Source organism: Lepus europaeus, chromosome 9 (assembly GCF_033115175.1).
Source record: "Lepus europaeus isolate LE1 chromosome 9, mLepTim1.pri, whole genome shotgun sequence".
Classification (NCBI taxonomy): Eukaryota; Metazoa; Chordata; class Mammalia; order Lagomorpha; family Leporidae; genus Lepus; species Lepus europaeus.
The window spans coordinates 39,610,158-39,629,461 of record NC_084835.1 but is presented as its reverse complement, the minus strand read 5'-3'; the positions used below and the strand labels follow the sequence as shown (position 1 = coordinate 39,629,461).

The 19,304-nt window shown below is 43.4% G+C and overlaps 1 protein-coding gene and 1 pseudogene across 21 annotated transcripts in view; one reads left to right on the top strand and one right to left on the bottom strand.

Annotated features, from left to right (window-relative positions):
* The window catches only part of MAGI1 (membrane associated guanylate kinase, WW and PDZ domain containing 1), a 679,462-nt gene that overhangs the window by 412,963 nt on the left and 247,195 nt on the right, over positions 1–19,304 (top strand). The gene's annotated exons all lie outside the window — the stretch shown is intronic.
* LOC133766677 (heterogeneous nuclear ribonucleoproteins C1/C2-like) lies at positions 1,194–6,765 on the bottom strand (annotated as a pseudogene).

Below are 19,304 nucleotides of genomic sequence, written 5' to 3'. Positions count from 1 at the left end.
TCTGCATTTCATAATGAACTTGACCGCTTAGGATTCAATTTTATCCCAATTCCTCGGTAATGACAACACAGACAATAGCACCCCTGTTTTGTGGCTAAGATGATGGATAAAAATTAACTTCCTCAAAATAATACCACTTCTACATACCATATTACTTCATTTATCCAATGCTATTTTTGTTTTTCAGAATTTTCACAGCTTTATTGAAATAAAACTCACATACCCTAAAATCCGTCTATTGGAAATCCATCCGGTGCTATTTTTGTGACAGTTACTATCTCCACTTGCCTTTTTATTTTGCCTTCATTCAAGAATTTTTATTGTTTCTATAATACGAAAAAAAGACATTTTAGTTGAAATTTAATTATACTTGCTGCTGAAAGTCACCACCACCCAGTGGGAAAAAATGACAGAAAAGAGAACCAGATGCAGAGTGAGTCAGAAGGGCTAGTGGGAGGTGGGCCTGGTCTGCTAACAGAACTTCTTGTTACTCTTTGGACAAATGACAATAGAAGCACTAACTCAACCAGTGTCTCAGCACATAGGCACAGAAACTGTTAGAGATGAGTCTCCTTAAAGGAAATAGACTCAGAGAGGTTAATAGCTTGCCTAAGGTCACATGGCAGCTAGAATAGTCAAGATTAAACTAGGTGTATTTAACTCCCAAGTTGGGTGTAATTAATAATGTTCTAATTAGACTAAAATAGAAATAAGCCTTTGAAAGTAAAAAGGGGAAAATATTTCTGATGGCCAAATTTATAGTCTTACCTGTTTAAAATGATAGTGTTTTGTGTCTTTGGGTGGGAGTGATGTGAGGCACCATCCCTTAAAAATATTTTTAATTTAATTTCTGATTTCCAAGAAATTCACTGGTTTGATTAATAGAATTTTTTTTGTCTTTTTTTTTTAAAAACCATGCATCCTTTTTATTGTTATGTCATAAATAGGTATCAAAATTAAAAGCAAAAATTACAGGGCAAGACTTAACAAAACTAATAGGAGCACCAAAGGATGTGAAAATGGGACTAGGCGCAGGGCAATAGGAATTAATGAACATGGGAAGGACAAGGATGGGGCGAACAGTGAGCATGTGCTGAAGATATTAGGGGAGAGGATCTGGTGAAAATTTTCATCTTAGACAAGAGCCTAGGTAAAGAAATAATGGGATAAGATTCCTAAACCCCACTATGTGCTTAAGAGTCATCCTTGCTGTTGGCGCTGTCTGTCATCCTCTCCTTCCTCAGCCTCTTTTTCATCATCCTTGATCAACTCTAGCTCCTTGTTTGCTCTGTTCCTTTTCAATTTTTTCCAGGCTTTCCAGCAGAGAATCCACTTTTTGTTTTATCTGGGACAACTCCTTCTTAATGGCCTGGAGGTCATCTCCTTTCAACTTCCCAGACTTGGAAGGAGATCCTCATTGTCCACTCTTAGAATTGAAACCACTTTTTCCCCTTCTTGAGGTGTTTCCTCATACACGCTGGCATTTAGAGGGCACTACAGCCGGAGCAATAGGAGGAGGAACACGTGCTGGGTAGCTGTACATCCTGTCATCATAATCCCACTGAAAGTCCTAGTGCAAGTCAAAAGAGGAGCCGTACATCTCCGCTGCAGGTTGTTTCACACCTGCTTTTCTTCGGTTCACTTTTGGCTCTGCAGCCAGATTAGTATCTAAAACCTGGCCAGCACTCATTCTGCCATCCTCTCCTGCTACTGCAGCTCGGGCATTTCTCTCATTAACGTACTGAACCAAGGCAAAGCCCTTGTGAACAGAGCAGCCCACAATTTTGCCATACTTCGAGAAGATTGCCTCTACATCAGACTTCTTGGCCACAAGAGTGTTGAGATTCCCAATGAATACACGGGAGTTCATGGAGTGAGGATCTGTCTTGTTGGTAACATTGCTTGCCGTTGTGTTTGATGCTAGGTTCTTCACAAAGCCAAAAAATGTAGCTGAAAATCAAAAAAAATATCACTCAAGCAAAGTTCCACTAACTTATAAATTTCAAGTGATTTGTAACCAGGAGAGGGAGGAGAAGAGATTCGATTCTGAGTCTCCCACTCCCGAGTTCTACGTGCAGAGGCCAACTGCTGCTCAAGGTAGGCAACAAGGCCACAACCGCACAGCCTTTGTCTCTGCACAAAATGATTAATAGAATTTTAATAGTTACTTAATGATTATTTAGATTTTTACAAATTATTACTTGATTTTCTTAGGATATATGGATTTGTCTGATTTAACCATTAGAGCTCTTCTTTGTGTACTTGTGGAGAACTACCTTTAAATAAGTGAAATTGAGGGGCCAGTGCTGTGGCATGGTGGGTGAAGCTGCTGCCTGCAGTGCCGGCATCCCATGTGGGTGCCGGTTCAGGTCCCGGCTGCTCCACTTCTGATCCAGCTCTCTGCTGTGGCCTGGGATGGAAGTGGAGGATGGCCCAATTCCTTGGGCCCCTGCACCCATGTGGGAGACCTGGAGGAAGCTCCTGGCTCCTGGTTTCAGATTGGCGCAGCTCCGGCCATTGCGGCCAGTTAGGGAGTGAACCAGCAGATGCAAGACCTCTCTCTCTCTCTCTCTCTCTCTCTATCTCTCTATCTCTCTCTCTCTGCCTCTCCTTCACTCTCTGTGTGGCTCTGACTTTCAAATAAGTGGATGGATCTTTAACAATAAATAAATAAGTGGAATTGAAATGTGTGCAAAATGCTCACTGTTCTTACTTCTAAGATACTGCTTGTCTCTCTCACCCCAGTTCTGTTCACATGCCCCACCCCTGCCATCTCTTGATTGCCAGACTTGATTCCATCTCCCAGGCATACTTTGTGTCTTCCTATAACTACAACATGTTGTTTTCTTCTAGTTGCTGTTCTTTTTCATTTTCATTTTTCTTTATTTATTTGAAAGGGGTGGGAAGAGAGAGAGAGAGGGAGAGATGGATCTTCCAGACACTGGTTTATTCCCCAATTGCCTACAACAGCTGGGGCTGGGCTAGGCCAAAGCTGGGAGCCAGGAGCTCTATCTGGGTTTCTCATATGGGTGGCAGAATACCAATGACTCGAGCCATCCCCTGCTGCCTTCCAGTATGCTCATTAGCAGGACGCTGGGATTGGGAGTAGAGCCAAAACTTGAACCGAGGCACTCTAATAAGGAATGTGGGCATCCCAAAGCAGCAACTTAACTGCTGGGCCAAATGGCCATTCCAGGTTGTCTCCTTTTTATTTGACTGGTTTCAGTCTTCTAAATTTTAGCCTGAAGGCTACTTCCTGCACTAAGTCCTCCACAGCCTCCACAGATTGGGCCTGCAGCCCTTCTCAGTGTTCCCAGATCCCCTTCCATGGCTCCCTTCATGCATGCCCAATGCCTGTTATGGTGCCCACTATATATTTGCCTGTCCTGTGAAATCTAACTTTCCAGGGCCAGGCACTGGATCTGCCTTAGCGACTAGCCCACACCTAGTTCTGCCTGGACCACAAGGTCAATGTTTGTTGAATGAATGAAGAAATGGAAGACCACACTCTACAGATGTTTTTTTTTTTTTTCCCCTTGTCCCCTAGCATTTCTGAGAAATGGCAGACTTTTAGAATGAAAGTCGTCAGAGGAGCTTGGGCCCAGAGAAGAGTCATAGATAGCTAATGAATCCCCTCATTATGTGGCCAGTAATGTGAGCCCCAAGGGAAAAAGTCCAAGCTCCTGCAGGCTTGGAGCTGCAGAGCCCGTTCACAGCTCCTCCTAATTGCACTCTAGATGTGGCTGTACCTCCTGCATTGATAGCCTTTCTGTTTTATGACTTCCTGTCCTAGCTGATGTGACAACATCCACGATTCTTGCTCTGGAATGGCTGCTTTTCCGGTGAAGATGAATGTGTTACCTGACAGGGCGTGTCATTTAGTATACTGCTGCTGTCGACACCAGCTACAGCTCGCCCAGCCGTGCTGCTCCTCTGGAATGCTCCACAACGCTCCTCCCATTCCTCCTCACTTCTCGGGGCTCAACTCTCAGGAACTCATCTTTCTTTTTAAGCAGAGGTCATCTGAAAGAGGAAAGGATAATTGGTTTTGTTCTGTAGCTTAACACTTTGTTGATCAAGGCTCTCCCTGATGCCAAGGCCTGTCCAAGAGGCACTGGTCATTGATGGAAAGGAGTTTGTGAAGAGATGAGATGCGTTTGAGCTGCAAGGCAATTTAAAGTTGATGTGGTGAGCATAAGTGACCCTGTGCTTTATTCATAGAGGTGCCATATTCCAGTGGGCGCTTTAGTATCTGGTAACATTTGGCATCATTTCTTATTTTCATCAGGGCCAAAGTACCTCTGGTGCTAGTTGAACCTTATTTTCTTGTACTTGCAGTTGTTTCTAGTCCAGCCCATCTGAAATCAGCCTTTTCTGCTTTCTGCTGTGGTTCATAGCAGTTAGAGCTGAGGACACAAACCAGACCAATTTATTAGCCAAAGGCCAGGGCGGAGAACTGGATTCAGGAAGATAGTCTTCTGGATCATGCAACCCTGGGTTCAGGTTGTGTTTCGCACTTGTGGAATGCTTCTAGGCCTGTATCATGAAATAGAAAATTCTTAAGCTACCATAGCACTGATCAGATAGAGCTCACAGGGAACATTCTCACTGTTGTTAATGTCATTGTCCTCTAGCCAAAGTAAGGGCTGTCTAAAATTAAAAGGTTTACTTTACAAAGCCTGGCCTGTGAGTGACAGTAATAGCATCTCTCCAGTTTTTGGACTGTGTGCCACTGCTTAGAATAGTCAGTCTGTGTCTGTATTACCTGTCTGTCTGTCTGATTCTCTTCTCCACTACCTTTCTTCCTGTCATCCAGGGCACCAAGACTCGTGAGGATATGAACACCAGCCCACTTGGCTCATAAACTCTGCCTCTTTTCTGTGTAACCACAAATGGTTGTTGCCTGTGGTACAATCATTGCTTGTCTCCTTCTGTCCTCTTGTACCCATCACTAAGGTATCCTCTATGGCTGGTCTCTGGGCAGGGGACCCTCCCCACCAGCTGACCGGCCTTTTATTATTGACACGTGTCCCTTTCAGCCTTCTGCAATAAAACATTTTTTGCTTTGCGTTGGTGTCATATTGGGCTTCTGAAAAGAAGCCAAGAATTAGAACAAAAAATGAACGGTTCCTGCTGTGCTGTGAGCCCCCTCCTCCAATAACATGTGTATGAGACTTCAGGGGGTTCATGGGAAAATAGAATTAAAAGATGATGCCCATTTTCTGAGCGGTCTTGAAGCTTCTCCTGTGTTAACAAGTGACTGAAACCAGTACTGATAAAAAACATGCTGTGTGATGGGATCTCCTATCAACAAAAGCAGATTAGTAGGTAGTGATGGATTTTTATATTTTTGATTTATTTCTATGTTTTGTATAATGCTTATTACATTTTTCCATATATAGACAATAGCCTTGGGGGCCGGTGCCATGGGGCACTAGCTTAATCCTCCGCCTGCGGCGCTGGTTCTAGTCCCGGTTGCTCCTCTTCCAGTTCAACTCTCTGCTGTGGCCTGGGAAGGCAGTGGAGGATGGCCCAAGTGCTTGGGCCCCTGCAACCTCGTGGGAGACCAGGAGGAGGCGCCTGGCTCCTGGCTTCGGATTGGCGTAGTTTCGGCTGTTGTGGCCATTTGGGAAGTGAACCAATGGAAGGAAGACCTTTCTCTCTGTCTCTCTTTCACTGTCTGTAACTCTACCTGTCAAATAAATAAATAAATCTTTAAAAAAAAAAAAAAGACAATAGCCTCCACACATGATGGCCTGTGTTTTTCCTCCACTGCTTGTTTGCTATTTTGATGTGTATAAGGGGAGATAGCACTTAATATAGTACTCCAGGCAAGGAGTTCTGTGCATTTAAACATCATGGAGTTAGAGGAGAATTTTTTTTTTTTTTGATGAGATGTTATTTGGAGTTAGAGTCTGAAATCAGGTGACTGTTAAACAATTGAAGGGCCATGAGGGAAGCAGGAAGATTCCTTGAGATTTTGAGCATCCTGAAACCTCCTCTGGATACACACCAGCAATCTACCTCTTATGTGTGACAACGCATAATAAGCCACCAGCACCCATTTCTAAAGTGCCCCTTGTGAGCCAGTGAGGCCAGCAGGGAAGAATCTATGTTTCCTTTCTGCCATGGGAATTTTCCCAACAGCGAGTTTATCAGAAGGGCCTAGATCTTCCTCAATGAGACACTGGCTTTCTCGGGCTCTGCTGTTCTTAGGAAAGCACCAGCCACCGTCCTCTGTGCTGTGAACTTGATTTCGGCAGATCTTCCTAGGAAGACCATGGTTTCGAGATCTTCTTAGGAATGGGCTAAGTTGATTTTGGAAGTGATTTGCGAGCTGAGATCTAAAGCCGTATCCTCCCCTGTAGCCTTAATTAGTAATAAAGCTGACATATTGATTAATGGGGCATCATGCTGTTGGTTCTAAGACGTCATTTATTTCAGTCCATGTCAGTCACTTTTCCTGATGCTGTGCTGTCCTATTTATCTTTTTTTTTCCCCCTTTTTCCCATCTCATGTAGTTTTTCAGTCCTTCTCCTTTTAGCTAGACTCTTTACTTTTTTGAAAGCTTCAAGAACTTCCATGAAATTCTGAATTCTGCAGGAGACATGCAGCCATTGTTAGTTGCACTGTGTCACAGACAGCCTAAGCAGTGTACAACTATCCCTTTGTTCATTCCACCTGTGGTACGAGACGGGTCCTGCAGTCGTTACACAGATGTGGCAGAGAGGGGTTGGAGAGGCTGAGGAACTCACCTGACACCATGCTTTATAACTCAAAAATTAATAACAAAAATGCAAGTGTTTATGAGCGTATGTCACAAATTCTACCAAACATGCGTTACCTCCTTTAGTTCTTCATCTTTTGAAGTATGAGTTGATATTGTATCCCTTTCCCAAAAAAGAAAATGAGACCTAAAATGGCCCAAGGTTGTAGATGCTATTGAGAGTTGAGTTTGAATCTGATAAGTCCATCCCAACGTCATTCATCGTTTGTGCTAGAGCTGTAGTTTGTTGAAGCAACATGGCATTAACAGAAAAGAGCACTCCCAGAAGGGTTGTGCCATCCCTCTTAGGCCACCGCTGGAGCCCATTCAGCTTTGCACAGTTGGACCCACTCCCTGTCTTTGTGTCTCACTGGCCCTTGGCATAGATGAGTTGGGCCCAGAAGAGGTAGGTGTGATGAACTTTCAGACATGGTGGACCCAGGAGGCTGGCAGCCTCTCCCAGTTTCCTCGTGTGAGCTAGTTGTGCATTCTTCCCAGAAGTCCATTTCCTCATTAGCTTTATTGCTGTTGATGAGAACTGTGTAAGCCATCAACAGAGAGCATAGCGCTTCGTGTATCCTCTGTGTAGACCTGCTACTTAGAAGTCTTCTTCCTTCTGGACCTCTCTCCCGTCCCTTAAATTTTTTTTTTAAATGTGTTTAAAAGGGAGAGGCATGTGGGAGGAGGCCAGTGGGGGAGAGGGGGCGGAGAGAAAGAAAGAAACTCCCCCACCTGCTGGTTCACTCCCCAAGTGCTCACAGTAGCTGAGATTGGGCTGGGCCAAAACTAGAAGGTGGTGACTCAGTGCACATCTCCCATGTACTTGGGTGGCAAGAACCCTATTACCTGAACCTTTTCTGCTGCCTCCCAGGGTCTGCACTGGCAGAAAGCCAGAGTCAGGAGCCAGCACCTGAACCTGAACCTTAAGAAAAAATTATTTAGGGGCCAGTGTTGTGCTAGTGGGTTAAGCTGCCACCAGGAGAGCCAGCATGCCATAGGGGCTGCTCCACTTTGATCCAGCTCCCTGCTGATGTGCCTGGGAGAGCAGCAGGGGCTGGCCCAAGTGCTTGGGTCCCTGTACCCATATAGGAGACCCAGAAGAAGCTCCTGGCTTCTGGTTTCAGATCAGCCCAGATCTGGCGGTTGTGGCCATTTGGGGAGTGAACCAGCAGATGGGAGATCTCTGTTTCTGTCTCTCCTCTCGCTCTCCTGTAACTCTGCCTTTCAAATAAATGTCTTTAAAAAATTATTTACTTGAAAGAGTTATATATATATATATATATATAGAGAGAGAGAGAGAGAGAGAGAGAGAGAGAGAGAGAGAGAAACAGAGAAACAGAAACAGAGAGGAAAAGAGAGATATCTTCTACCTACTGGTTCACTCCACAGATGGACTTAATGGCTGGGGCTGGGCCAGGCCCAAACCAGGAGCCAGGAGCTTCCTCCGGGTCTCCCACATGGGTGCAGGGGCCTAAACACTTGGGCCATCCTCCACTGCTTTTTCCAAGCCATTAACAGGGAGCTGGATCAGAAGTGGAGAGGATACAGGTGTTGCAGGTGACAGCTTTACCCGCTTTGCTACAATGCAGGCCCCAGAACCTGAAATTCACCCTGAGGCCAAACACCTGCCCATCTCTTCCCTTTGTACATGATTCCCCAAGCCCAAACTTCTTCCTTTTCACTTTCCAAATTCTCTGTAGGTTTTGAGCCATACTTATATGAAGATTCTATTTTTAATTTTTTAATGAACAAGCTAAATTTAAATAAAAAGATTTTCCAACAGTTGTTGAGTTAACAGCCCAACACTAGATGCTGGGCAAGAATACAGTGAAGATTAATAATTGGATGATTTAGCCAATAATAGGCATGCTTGAAGCAGCACATTCTCTGCATATTCTCAGCATCAGCTAATTCCCCAATGTTCTTTTTCTTTGTATTTCTTATTATATGTTGTTAACCCTAATTGCTGTTGTAGACTGGCTGAGTGGATAGTCCTAGTGGAGGAAAAAAAAGGGAAAAAATTATAAACTTAAAAGCTTGTCACGCTGGACTGTTAATATATTCAAGTAAACATGGTTTGATTGGTGTTCTTTATTCTAAGGTTCTCAGGGGTGTAGAAAAAAGAAAGCTTTAGGAGTTTAGATTAAGTTTAATTACAGTTGATGTAGTTTATAATCTTCTTAGGAAAATGTGTTAGACCAGGCCTCACCACGTAATAACAACATCTAGTGTTAATCGAGTACTTACTATATGCACAGACTCTGTACTCAATGATTTACAAGATTTATCTCTTTGACTCTCTCCAACCTCTGAGAGACATGATGTTAGCATTTCCGTGTTACCTGGAGCGTTCAGCAGGTGAGGTGTGGAGAGCTTAGCAGTGGTTTGCCCCAGGATACATCGTTTAATAATGATGAAACTCAGGCCGGCGCCGTGGCTTAACAGGCTAATCCTCCGCCTTGCGGCGCCGGCACACCAGGTTTTAGTGCCGGTTGGGGCACCAGATTCTATCCCGGTTGCCCTCTTCCTGTCTAGCTCTCTGCTGTGGCCTGGGAGTGCAGTGGAGGATGGCCCAAGTGCTTGGGCCCTGCACCCGCATGGGAGACCAGGAGAAGCACCTGGCTTCTGGCTTCGGATCAGCGCGATGCGCCAGCCGCGGCGGCCACTGGAGGGTGAACCAACAGTAAAAAGGAAGACCTTTCTCTCTGTCTCTCTCTCTCACTATCCACTCTGCCTGTCAAAAAAAAAAAAAAAAAAAAAAAAAAAGAAACTTGAATCCAAACCCCCTTTAGAACCACAGCCCTTGGTTGATTTCTCTGCCTGCGGTCACTGAAACTGTTTTTTTTTTTTTTTTTAAATTAATGTATTGGATTTTAAAAGGAGTCTTCTCTTAATAACATATGGATTAGTCCATGGCTGGGTGTAGGATACTAATCTATCTATTTGGCAGCCATGTTAATTTATTTAATTGCTTTGTAATTTTAGCTGACATTTTTCATCAAGATTTGTTGCAATTATAAAGCAATTTCCATAGCGATTTATGAAGGTGCATGAAAGTTTTTGTAGTTTCACCACCATTTATTATTTATTTTAAGAGCGGTTCCACACTTTAGTTTCCTGAGAGTTGTTTAAGTCAAGGGAATGAAGTATATACTGTATTTTAAAAGAAATGCATGTGTTTGATGAAAATTAAGTACAGACAAATGTTCCAGCTCCCATCATGTGTATTTATGCTAAGATCCAAATAGGGATGCTTTGCTGGTTGCTATCTGATTGGTTTACCATTGTGGTGGACCATATGCCCAAAAATAGTTGCCTTAAATTTAAAAAAGAAAATGTCCATTGCATCATTTCAACCATAATATAAATAGGGTTAGGTATTTGGCCTAGTCATTAGGAAGCCCATAATTCACATCAGAGCACCTGGGTTTGAGTCACGGTTCCAGCCTGTCTCCAGCTTCTTGCTAATTCAGACCGTGGCTCAAGTAACTGGGACCTTGCACCCACATAGGAGAACTGGATTGAGTTATCAACTCCTGGTTTTGGCCTGGCCCAGTCCTGGCTGTTGTAGGAATTTGGGGAGTGAACCAGAGATGGAAGATCTCTGTTTATCTCTCCGCTGCGGCCCCCACCCCCAGCTTGTCAAATATATTTTAAAAATCTAGGAAAAAACATGGAAACACTTTTTAAAAAATTTATTTAGGGGCTGGCGCCGTGGTGTAGTGGGTAAAGCTGCCGCCTGGAGTGCCGGCATCCTGTATGGGTGTGGGTTTGAGTCCCGGCCGGTCCACTTCCCATCCAGCTCTCGGCTATGGCTTGGGAAAGCAATAGAAGATGGCCTAGGTGCTTGGGCCCCTGCACCTGCAGGGGAAGACCCGGAAGAAGCTCCTGCCTCCTGGCTTTGGATTGGCGCAGCTCTGGCTGTAGCGGCCAGTTGGGGAGTGAGCCAGCGGATGGAAGACCTCTCTCTCTCTCTCTGCCTCTCCTTCTCTCTCTGTGTAAGTCTGCCTTTCAAATAAATAAATAAATCTTCAAAAATTTGTATTTAAGTTTTACAAGTTTCATATAGTTCATATATACAGATTTAGGAACATAGTGGGATTACCCTTCCCTCTCCCTCCCTCTTGGATTCCCATTCTTAATTTTTACAGTGATCTGTTTTCATTATACTTAATGATCGTATAGTTAACCATACTCTAAGTAAAGGAGTTCAACAAATAGTAGGAAGTGAAAGCAAAGCAAAACACTGTTCTTCAGTCGAAGAGACAAGGGCTATAAATAATCATCTATTCTCAAAATGCCTATTTCACTCCAATACATTTCAGGTATTTTATTAGTTACATAGGATCAGGGAAAACATATGATATCTATCTTTTTGGGACTGGCTTATTTCACTAAGTATAATGGTTTCCACGACTAGCTTGCTGCAAAAGACAGAATTTCATTTTTTTTTTACAACTGAGTAGTACTCCATAATGTGTATATACCATAATTTCTTTATCTAGTCAGCAGTTGATAGACATCTGGATTGATTCCGTATCTTTGCAATGGTGAACTGTGCTGCAGTGAACCTGGGGATACAGATAACTCTCATAAACGATTTCTTTGGGGTTTGGGTAAATTCCCAGGAGTAGGATGAGCTATGTTTGTAAATGTGAAAAATACAAAATGTGTGGAGAAAGGGAGAAAGAAAACATGATTAGCTAGTAGGCTAAAATGTTGAAGATAGATGAGTCTGGGTAAAGGGTGTATGATGTTTCCTGTCCTGTTTTTATTTTGAAACTTCTTACAAGTTTGAAATTATTTCCTAATAATTTTGTTTTTGAAAAACATAACACACACCAAAAGAATTACCCAGTTTGGTGGACTAGGAGATTATATGTGCATGTTGTATTTTTTATTCCCTCTTCCCTCATTTGTATCAATGTTTTTAGTTCTGAATTGAGGTTTTATTAGTTCCTTAATACATGGAGAGACTAGCTTGAAAGATGTTGTGTTGAAAGAGAAACTAAAACACTGGGTCTGGCTTTGTGGTGTAGCAAGTTCAGGTCCTGGCTGCTTTGATCCAGCTCCCTTCTTATGTGCTTAGGAAAATAGTGGAAGATGGCCCAGGCACTCATGTTCCTGCCAGCCAGGAGGGAGACCTGACTGGAGCTCCAGGCTCCTGGCTTTGGCCTGGCCCAGACCTAACTGTTGTGGCCATTTGGCGAGTGAATCAGGGGATGGAAGATCTCTCGCTCTCCCTCTCTCTCTCTCTCTGTCACCCTTGCCTTTCAAATAAATCTTTAAAAACAATCAAAATAGAGAATACCATGTTCATGCTCAGTGTCTTAATTACAGTTTCTCATTTAGCCCTTTTGGAAATATTATGAAATATGTCATATGAGATTGCCATAATCGAAATCAGGGCATTTCTACTCTTACCACCTGCCTATGAGAAGTGGGACCGTTTTATTGTCTAAAAGGCCTTGCTTTGAAAAGTGAGGCAAAATTTGGTTATACTAGAAATGACATCATGTTGGGGTCCAGTGTTGTTGTTCAAGGGCTAAGCTGCCGTTTGTGATGTCAGCATCCCATACTGGAGTGCCAATGCGAATCCCAGCTGCTCCTCTTCTGACCCACCGTCTTGCTAATGCACCTCAGAAGCCATTGGAAGACAGCCCAAGTACTGGTGACCACTGTCACCAGCAGTGGGGGACCCAGATGGAATTCTGGGCTATTGATTTTGGCCTGGACCAGACCTGGCCATTGTGTTTATTTGGGGAATGACCAGCATTTGGAAGATATCTCTTTCTCTCTCTTTCTGTCACTCTTCCTTTCAAATAAATAAATGAATCAAAAAAGAAAGAAAGAAAGAAATGAAATCATTTCAAAGGTCACAGAGCTGCTGACCTGCAAAAGATTTATTACTTTGCCTTTCTTGTTATACTTGTTGTACTTCAGTGAAGTTGACCTTTTTCTCCTTTCCCATCTCATAGGATAAAATCATTACTAACAGAACTTACAGAATTGCTCAAGCTGTAATATCTGTGTTCTTAGTTTTTCATCAGCTGATTTGAAGGCTTTATGTTCCTTATTTTCATCTCTTAAATGGTTTCACAGTCTCAGCTTCACTTAATTAGTGATTGGAGGGAAAAATACACATCTGTTTTATGGAATTTTGAAGAAACAAAGTTGCTGAGTTGTTGATAAAATGTTCTTTCAATATATAGTGTGGGGTCCGGCACTGTGGCACAGTGGGTTAACACCATGGCCTGAGGCGCCAGCATCCCATATGGGCACCGGTTCGAGACCTGGCTGTTCCACTTCCTGTCCAGCTCTCTGCTGTGGTCTGGGAAAGCAGTGGAAGATGGCCCAAGTCCTTGGGGCCCTGCACCCGCGTGGGAGACCCAGAGGAAGCTCCTGGTTCCTGGCTTTGGATTGGCGCAGCTCCAGCCATTGTGGCCAATTGGGAAGTGAACCATCAGATGGAAGACCTCTCTCTCTCTCTCTGCCTCTCCTCTTTCTGTGCAACTCTGACTTTCAAGTAAAATAAATAAATCTTTAAAAATAAATAAATAAATATATGGTGTGATGAACATGAGACATCATAGGAAGTCTCTAGGTGGGATGAAATTTTGCCCTAATTCTGATAGAAGGACCTGCAGAACCATAGCTAATTCTAGGAATCTGGGTAAGTTTTTTAAAAAGACATTTATTTGAAAGGTAGTCAAAGAGAGGGCATAGACAGAGATTTTCCATCCTCTGGTTCACCTCCCAAATGGTTGTAATGACAAGAGCTGAGTCAGGCTGAAGCCAGGGAACTCTACCTGGGTCTTCTATATGGGTGGCAGGGATCCACGTGGGCCATCTTCATTGCCTTCTGAGGTCTATTAGTAGGGAGCTGGATTGGAAGTGGAGCAGCCAGGACTCTAACTAGCAATCCAATATGGAAAGCAGCCTTACAAGCCATGGCTTTACCTGCTGTGCCACAACAGTGGCCCCTGTGGGTGATTTTTTTCAGGGGGACAGAAGTTTGTGGCTGATAAAAATTTGATTGAGTTTGTGTTTGCTGCTCAGTACTTGTCCTATAGAAAAGTGTTCCGGCTTCCTCCTGCATTCCTTCATAATTCCCTGCCTCACGTAAGACCCCTCTGTTCTGGGACCCTGTAGGCAAATTGTATCGCTTCTCAGTTCACTGTAGGATGCACCACTTACCAATCAAGAAATGGTCAGGTGTATCTAAAAAACAGTGTATCTCTGAGGAACCTGGAGCAGCTGGAAGAAAATAGCTTGTTGAGGTAATAGCTGCTGTTTTGTTCTGAACACATATTATATGCTTTGGGGATCAGACTTGTCTTGTACTGGCACGTCAGCCCTCTCCTTCGCTTCCTCCGTTCTTTGCTCTCTTCCTATCCCCATTTCCTTGCCCCCCGTCCTCCCTTTCCTCCAAGCACAATGTGGCCCGTTTCTTTTCCTTCTTCAGATTCTGGCAATATGACCTCACAGTTAAAAGCAGGTACTGCAACTAGACGTATTTGAATGCTAAGAGACTTTTTTTTTCCCAATGGAAAAAAGGGAATAAAATACATGTAGGAAGTTATACAAGTCTTAACTACATTGTTTGTTGAATTTTTGGGTTTTTTTTTGACAGGCAGAGTGGACAGTGAGAGAGAGAGACAGAGAGAAAGGTCTTCCTTTTGCCGTTGGTTCACCCTCCAATGGCCACCGCAGTAGGCGCGCTGCGGCCGGCGCACCATGCTGATCCGATGGCAGGAGCCAGGTGCTTCTCCTGGTCTCCCATGGGGTGCAGGGCCCAAGCACTTGGGCCATCCTCCACTGCACTCCCTGGCCACAGCAGAGAGCTGGCCTGGAAGAGGGGCAACCGGGACAGGATCGGTGCCCCGACCGGGACTAGAACCCGGTGTGCCGGCGCCGCAAGGCGGAGGATTAGCCTATTGAGCCGCAGCGCCGGCCTGTTTGTTGAATTTTTACACATGTGCACACATGACCATTACCCAGATCAATATAGAGCACTCTAAACATTCCAGCAGTTCTATTAAAGACTTTGATTTTCTCAAAAGTAACCATGATCCTGATGCTATCACCCTAGATTACTTCTGCCTGAAATTTCAGATAAATGGAATCACACAGTCTGTGTTCTTTTGTTCTAACTTCCTTTGCTAACATTCTTTTATGAGATTCATCCATGATGCTTGAAGGTAGCAGTAGTATGAGTTTTTTCCCCACTAGCTAGTCCTTCGTTCATGAATAGACCATGATCTATCCACTGTTTGATTAATTTGCGTTGTCTCTGGCTTTTAGCTACTGCTGTGAACATTCTTCCCCAAGTGAACATATGTGCTCGAATCTAAGAGTAGAAATTCAGCATCATGGTGTAAACATATGTTCGGTTGTCATAGATATCATCAAACAGTTTCCAAAGTGGTTGTACCATTTGCACTCACACCTACTCTATGTGAGATTCCAACTGCTTCTCAACCTCGCTGGCATTGGGTAGTGTCAGTATTTTGGATTTTTTGTCATCCTGGAGGATGTGCAGTGGTATCTCATTATGACTTTTAATTTGCATTTTCCTGAAGTGGAATGCTATTGAACACCTTTTCAAGTGCTTATTTTCTCCTTCTTGAGGTTTGTTCAAGTCTTTCCTCATTTTTCTTCTTAATTGGATTGTTTGTCTTTCTGATTTGCAGAAAGAGTTGGGTTTTAGATTCTAAATCTGGTGCCTACTAGCACATAGGCTTGGACAGGTTGCCCAGCCTTTTTTGAGCTTTACCTAAAGAGTAGGGCTAGTGGACCTGATTTGTAGGTCGTGGTGAGTGACATGAGTAAGTCCACAAACACTAACTACTTTGTTCCAGGCAGAGAGAAGGAAGAGTGAGTCATATCTAAAACTTAGAAGAAACTGCTATTACATGAGCTGTATATTCTCACATTTCTTTCTTCCTTCTCTTTCCTGTGTGCTAGTCCATGCGTTTGTTCCTAGTACAAAACCGGAGACCTTGGCCACATGCATAGTACACAGTTGGCTAATGGGAATGACTGGTGACGGAAGCACACCATAGGTCATATGAGTTCCCCTAAGAATTTTATCTTTGCAACTGGGACAAATAAGAACCAGAAGTAAGTTTCTGAAAAGGAGAGAATAAGAGAAAATATAGACAGGATCCAGTTAAAGAAATCTACCTGCCCTGACTCACGGTGGGGAACATGCAGGAAGGGTAACTGGGCCATGGTCTTTTTTTTCCTCCTGCCTTGATAGTTTTCCAGTGACTCAGTTTCCTCATTTGCAATACAGAGATAATAGTCCCTCCCTTAAAGGGCTGTTGTGGGTTCTAGCGCAGTGCTTGGTCTCCTGTAAGCACTTCCTGGGTGAGCATTTCTGTGATGGATAATGGTTGTGGTCAAAACAATGACGATGTTGAACATGGTCAAGATACCACTTCTGTTAATGGAGACGTTGCCTACCTTGACCAGTGCTTAGCCCAGCTGAGAGGCTCTTTTGGAGGCAGAGGTAGTTACAGTTGCAGAGAGGGGTGTGACCTGCATCAGCAAGAAGGAAGTCAGAGGGAGGAAGACTCCTCTGCTCCAGGAGGAACCAGTGTAGGTACCAGCCAGAAGTCTGTGTTCCAGGATGTCCATTTGCAGGCTAGGCTTACTATCATATTGGCTTAAGCAGTTACTGGAACTGGCCTGAGTACCCATGTCAGGGTTGACCAGAACCTGGAATCATCTGAGGAAGCAGGCTCCTTCCATCAGCTTTTGGGGGGCACAGAGAGGCATGGTGGAGTGGTTGCTGAGTAAACAAAGGTTCTGGCTGTGGACCCCAGATACGGGTTTGACTCACAGGCCCTCTACTCTCTGGCTTGATGATCTTCGAGAAATTACTTCCCTATGGTTTTCTAATTTGTAAAATTAGGCCCAGTAGAGTCAATGGACTTAAGGGGAGAACTAAGTGACATAATACATGAGAAGAATCAGCAGAGGCTCTGGCACATAGTAGGTGCTCCAACCACAGAAATACATCTTAGTAAACGATGAGTAGAGAACGTCTACTCTAGGCAAAAGTTTGGTCTAATGGTTAAGATGCTGGCTGGGATGCCCATGTCCCACATTGGAGGATCTTGGTTTGATTCCTGACTGCAGATCCGGATTTCACTTTCCTGCTAATGCAGACCCTGGGAGCAGCAGTGATGGCTCGAGTAGTTGGATGCCTGCCACCCATGGGGAAGACCAGGATTTGAGTTCCTGGCTCCCAGTTTCTGCCTAGCTCACCTTCTGCTCTTGTGGGCATTTGGGGAAGGAACCAGGGGATAGGATCCCTTTCTCTCTGTCTCCCTGTATCTGTCAAATAAATAAAATTTCTAAAGCAAGTTGCACACTCTATAAATTTTAATGATAACTATTTCACGAGAAGAGCTGAGTGAGGCAAAAGAGAAGAAAGGGGTCATTTGGCTGTAACTACCCTGCCATGCCTTAAGGCTTGTTGGACTTCATCTCTGTGTTATGGGTGAAAGTGGGCCTTGCTCTAGAATTTGCTTCTGTAATTCTGCCACCAAAATGTTTAATGTTTATTAGAGCAATTGCAGTGGAACTAAGTCTGCACATCATCCAGGCTGAGTTGAACAATTTATAATTTAGTAACACTGGGCCTGCTCTGAACATCCATCAGGCACCCTAATATGATCTGGTTAGCCTACAAGGGCTGGTTTTCCTTTTTTTAAAAAAAGTTTTATTTGTTTATTGATTAGAACAGGGGAGAGAGAGAGAGAAAAAATACACACTCTCACCCATTGGTTCACTCCCAAAAGCCTGCAACAGCTGGTGCTAGGCTGGGCTGAAGCCAGGAACCAGGAACTCTGTCTACATCTCCCAGTTGGGTGGCAAGGACCGAACTATTTGTGTCAACACCTGCTGCCTCCCAGGGAGCACATTAACAGAATTGGAAATGTAGCCAGGACTTAAATTTGATGTTGGATGTAGTTGTCCCAAACAGTGTCACAGCTGCTATGCAAAACTCCTGACCCTGGTTTTTCTTATACTGTCAGCTCATAGGCTCTCAGTCATTGAGTCTTTGTCTTCAGGAAGATGAGCACCCCCCACAATGCCGCATGGCCTCCATGAAGCACAACTCCCCCCTTTTTTTCTTTAAAAATTTATTTTATTTTATTTATTTGAAAGACAAAGTTAGAGAGAGTGAGAGACAGGTAGAAAGAGATTTTCCAACTGCTGGTTCATGCTCCAAAAGGCCACAATGGCTGGGGGTAGGCCAGGCAGAAGCCAGAACCCAGGAGCTTCTTCTGGGTCTCCTACATGAATGCAGGGGCCCAAGGACTTGGCCATCTTCCACTGTTTTCCCAGGCACGTGGAAGTGGAGTAGCCGGGACTCGAACCTGTGCCCATATGGGATGCTGGTATCCCGCTAGGCCATAACCTTGACCCCAGGAACTTTTATTTGTGATAAAAAGTTGAAGAAAGATTCTCATTAGCTAACTTAAACTGCACCTTTGCATTCCATGAACCATTTTAGGTATTACACGTGGAAGCTTGCTGCTTCTACGTTTTCTTGGAAAACATGTAATAAAGCTCATTTGTGTACCATTTGAGAAGATGGTCATGTTCGGCACCTTGGAGAGAGGTAATACTAAGAAGTGACACTCAAGAGAAATGCTGTATCTCTCTTGTGCCTCTGTTCACATTTGCATGTTAACATAGCCATAGGAATTCTGTTTATTACTCCATTGAATTAAAAAACCAAGAGTTGTCCCTGGAGTTGTGTTTAGTAAGTGGGCCACTTCCTCACACATTTTTGACAATTCAAGTTAAAATCCAGTTGAAAACTAGACTGCAAGCTGGTCTTTTGGTTTCACTTTTATTTTCTTTATTGTAAGGTAGAAATCAAAGATGTGTATGTTTTTTTTTTTTAAATGAAGAAGGCCCCCATCCTGAGTGTATATAAATAACTGTGAAGTAATGTAGCATTTGTCTTCATAAGTCATATTTCATAAGCCAAGAAGACTTATCAAAAATAGCAACTCTCATCTCACTTCTCTGTTATATGTTAATATTATGATCAGGTCCTTGGTGAATTTAAAAAGCATCAGATAAATTGAGGTGCTTTTGTTTTGCTTCCCTTTCTGCAGCATTATTAGCTATTTCTTAAATAATCATTATAAATTAATGTCAGTATCTAACAATATCATTATCCAAGCAGAACTTTTGCAGAAATTAATTTCTGCTTTTTTTTAAAAAATGAATTACTCAATCTTGGTTATTATGTGATAGCACACAGACTAGAACACAAGATTATGCCCTTTTGTTATTTCTGCTTTAGATTTATATTCAGGCATGCAAATCCAATATTTAGGAAGCTACAGTTCCCTGGGGACTTTGCCTACAATTAGAGTAAGTTGCTGTCCCTTGTGTTAGCTTCCAGGATTCCATGAGACACATAGAAAATGCAATATATACTTTGAATTAATAGCTTAGTTTTTTCATTACCAACCATTGTCCAGTTATTTTTATCACATATGATATT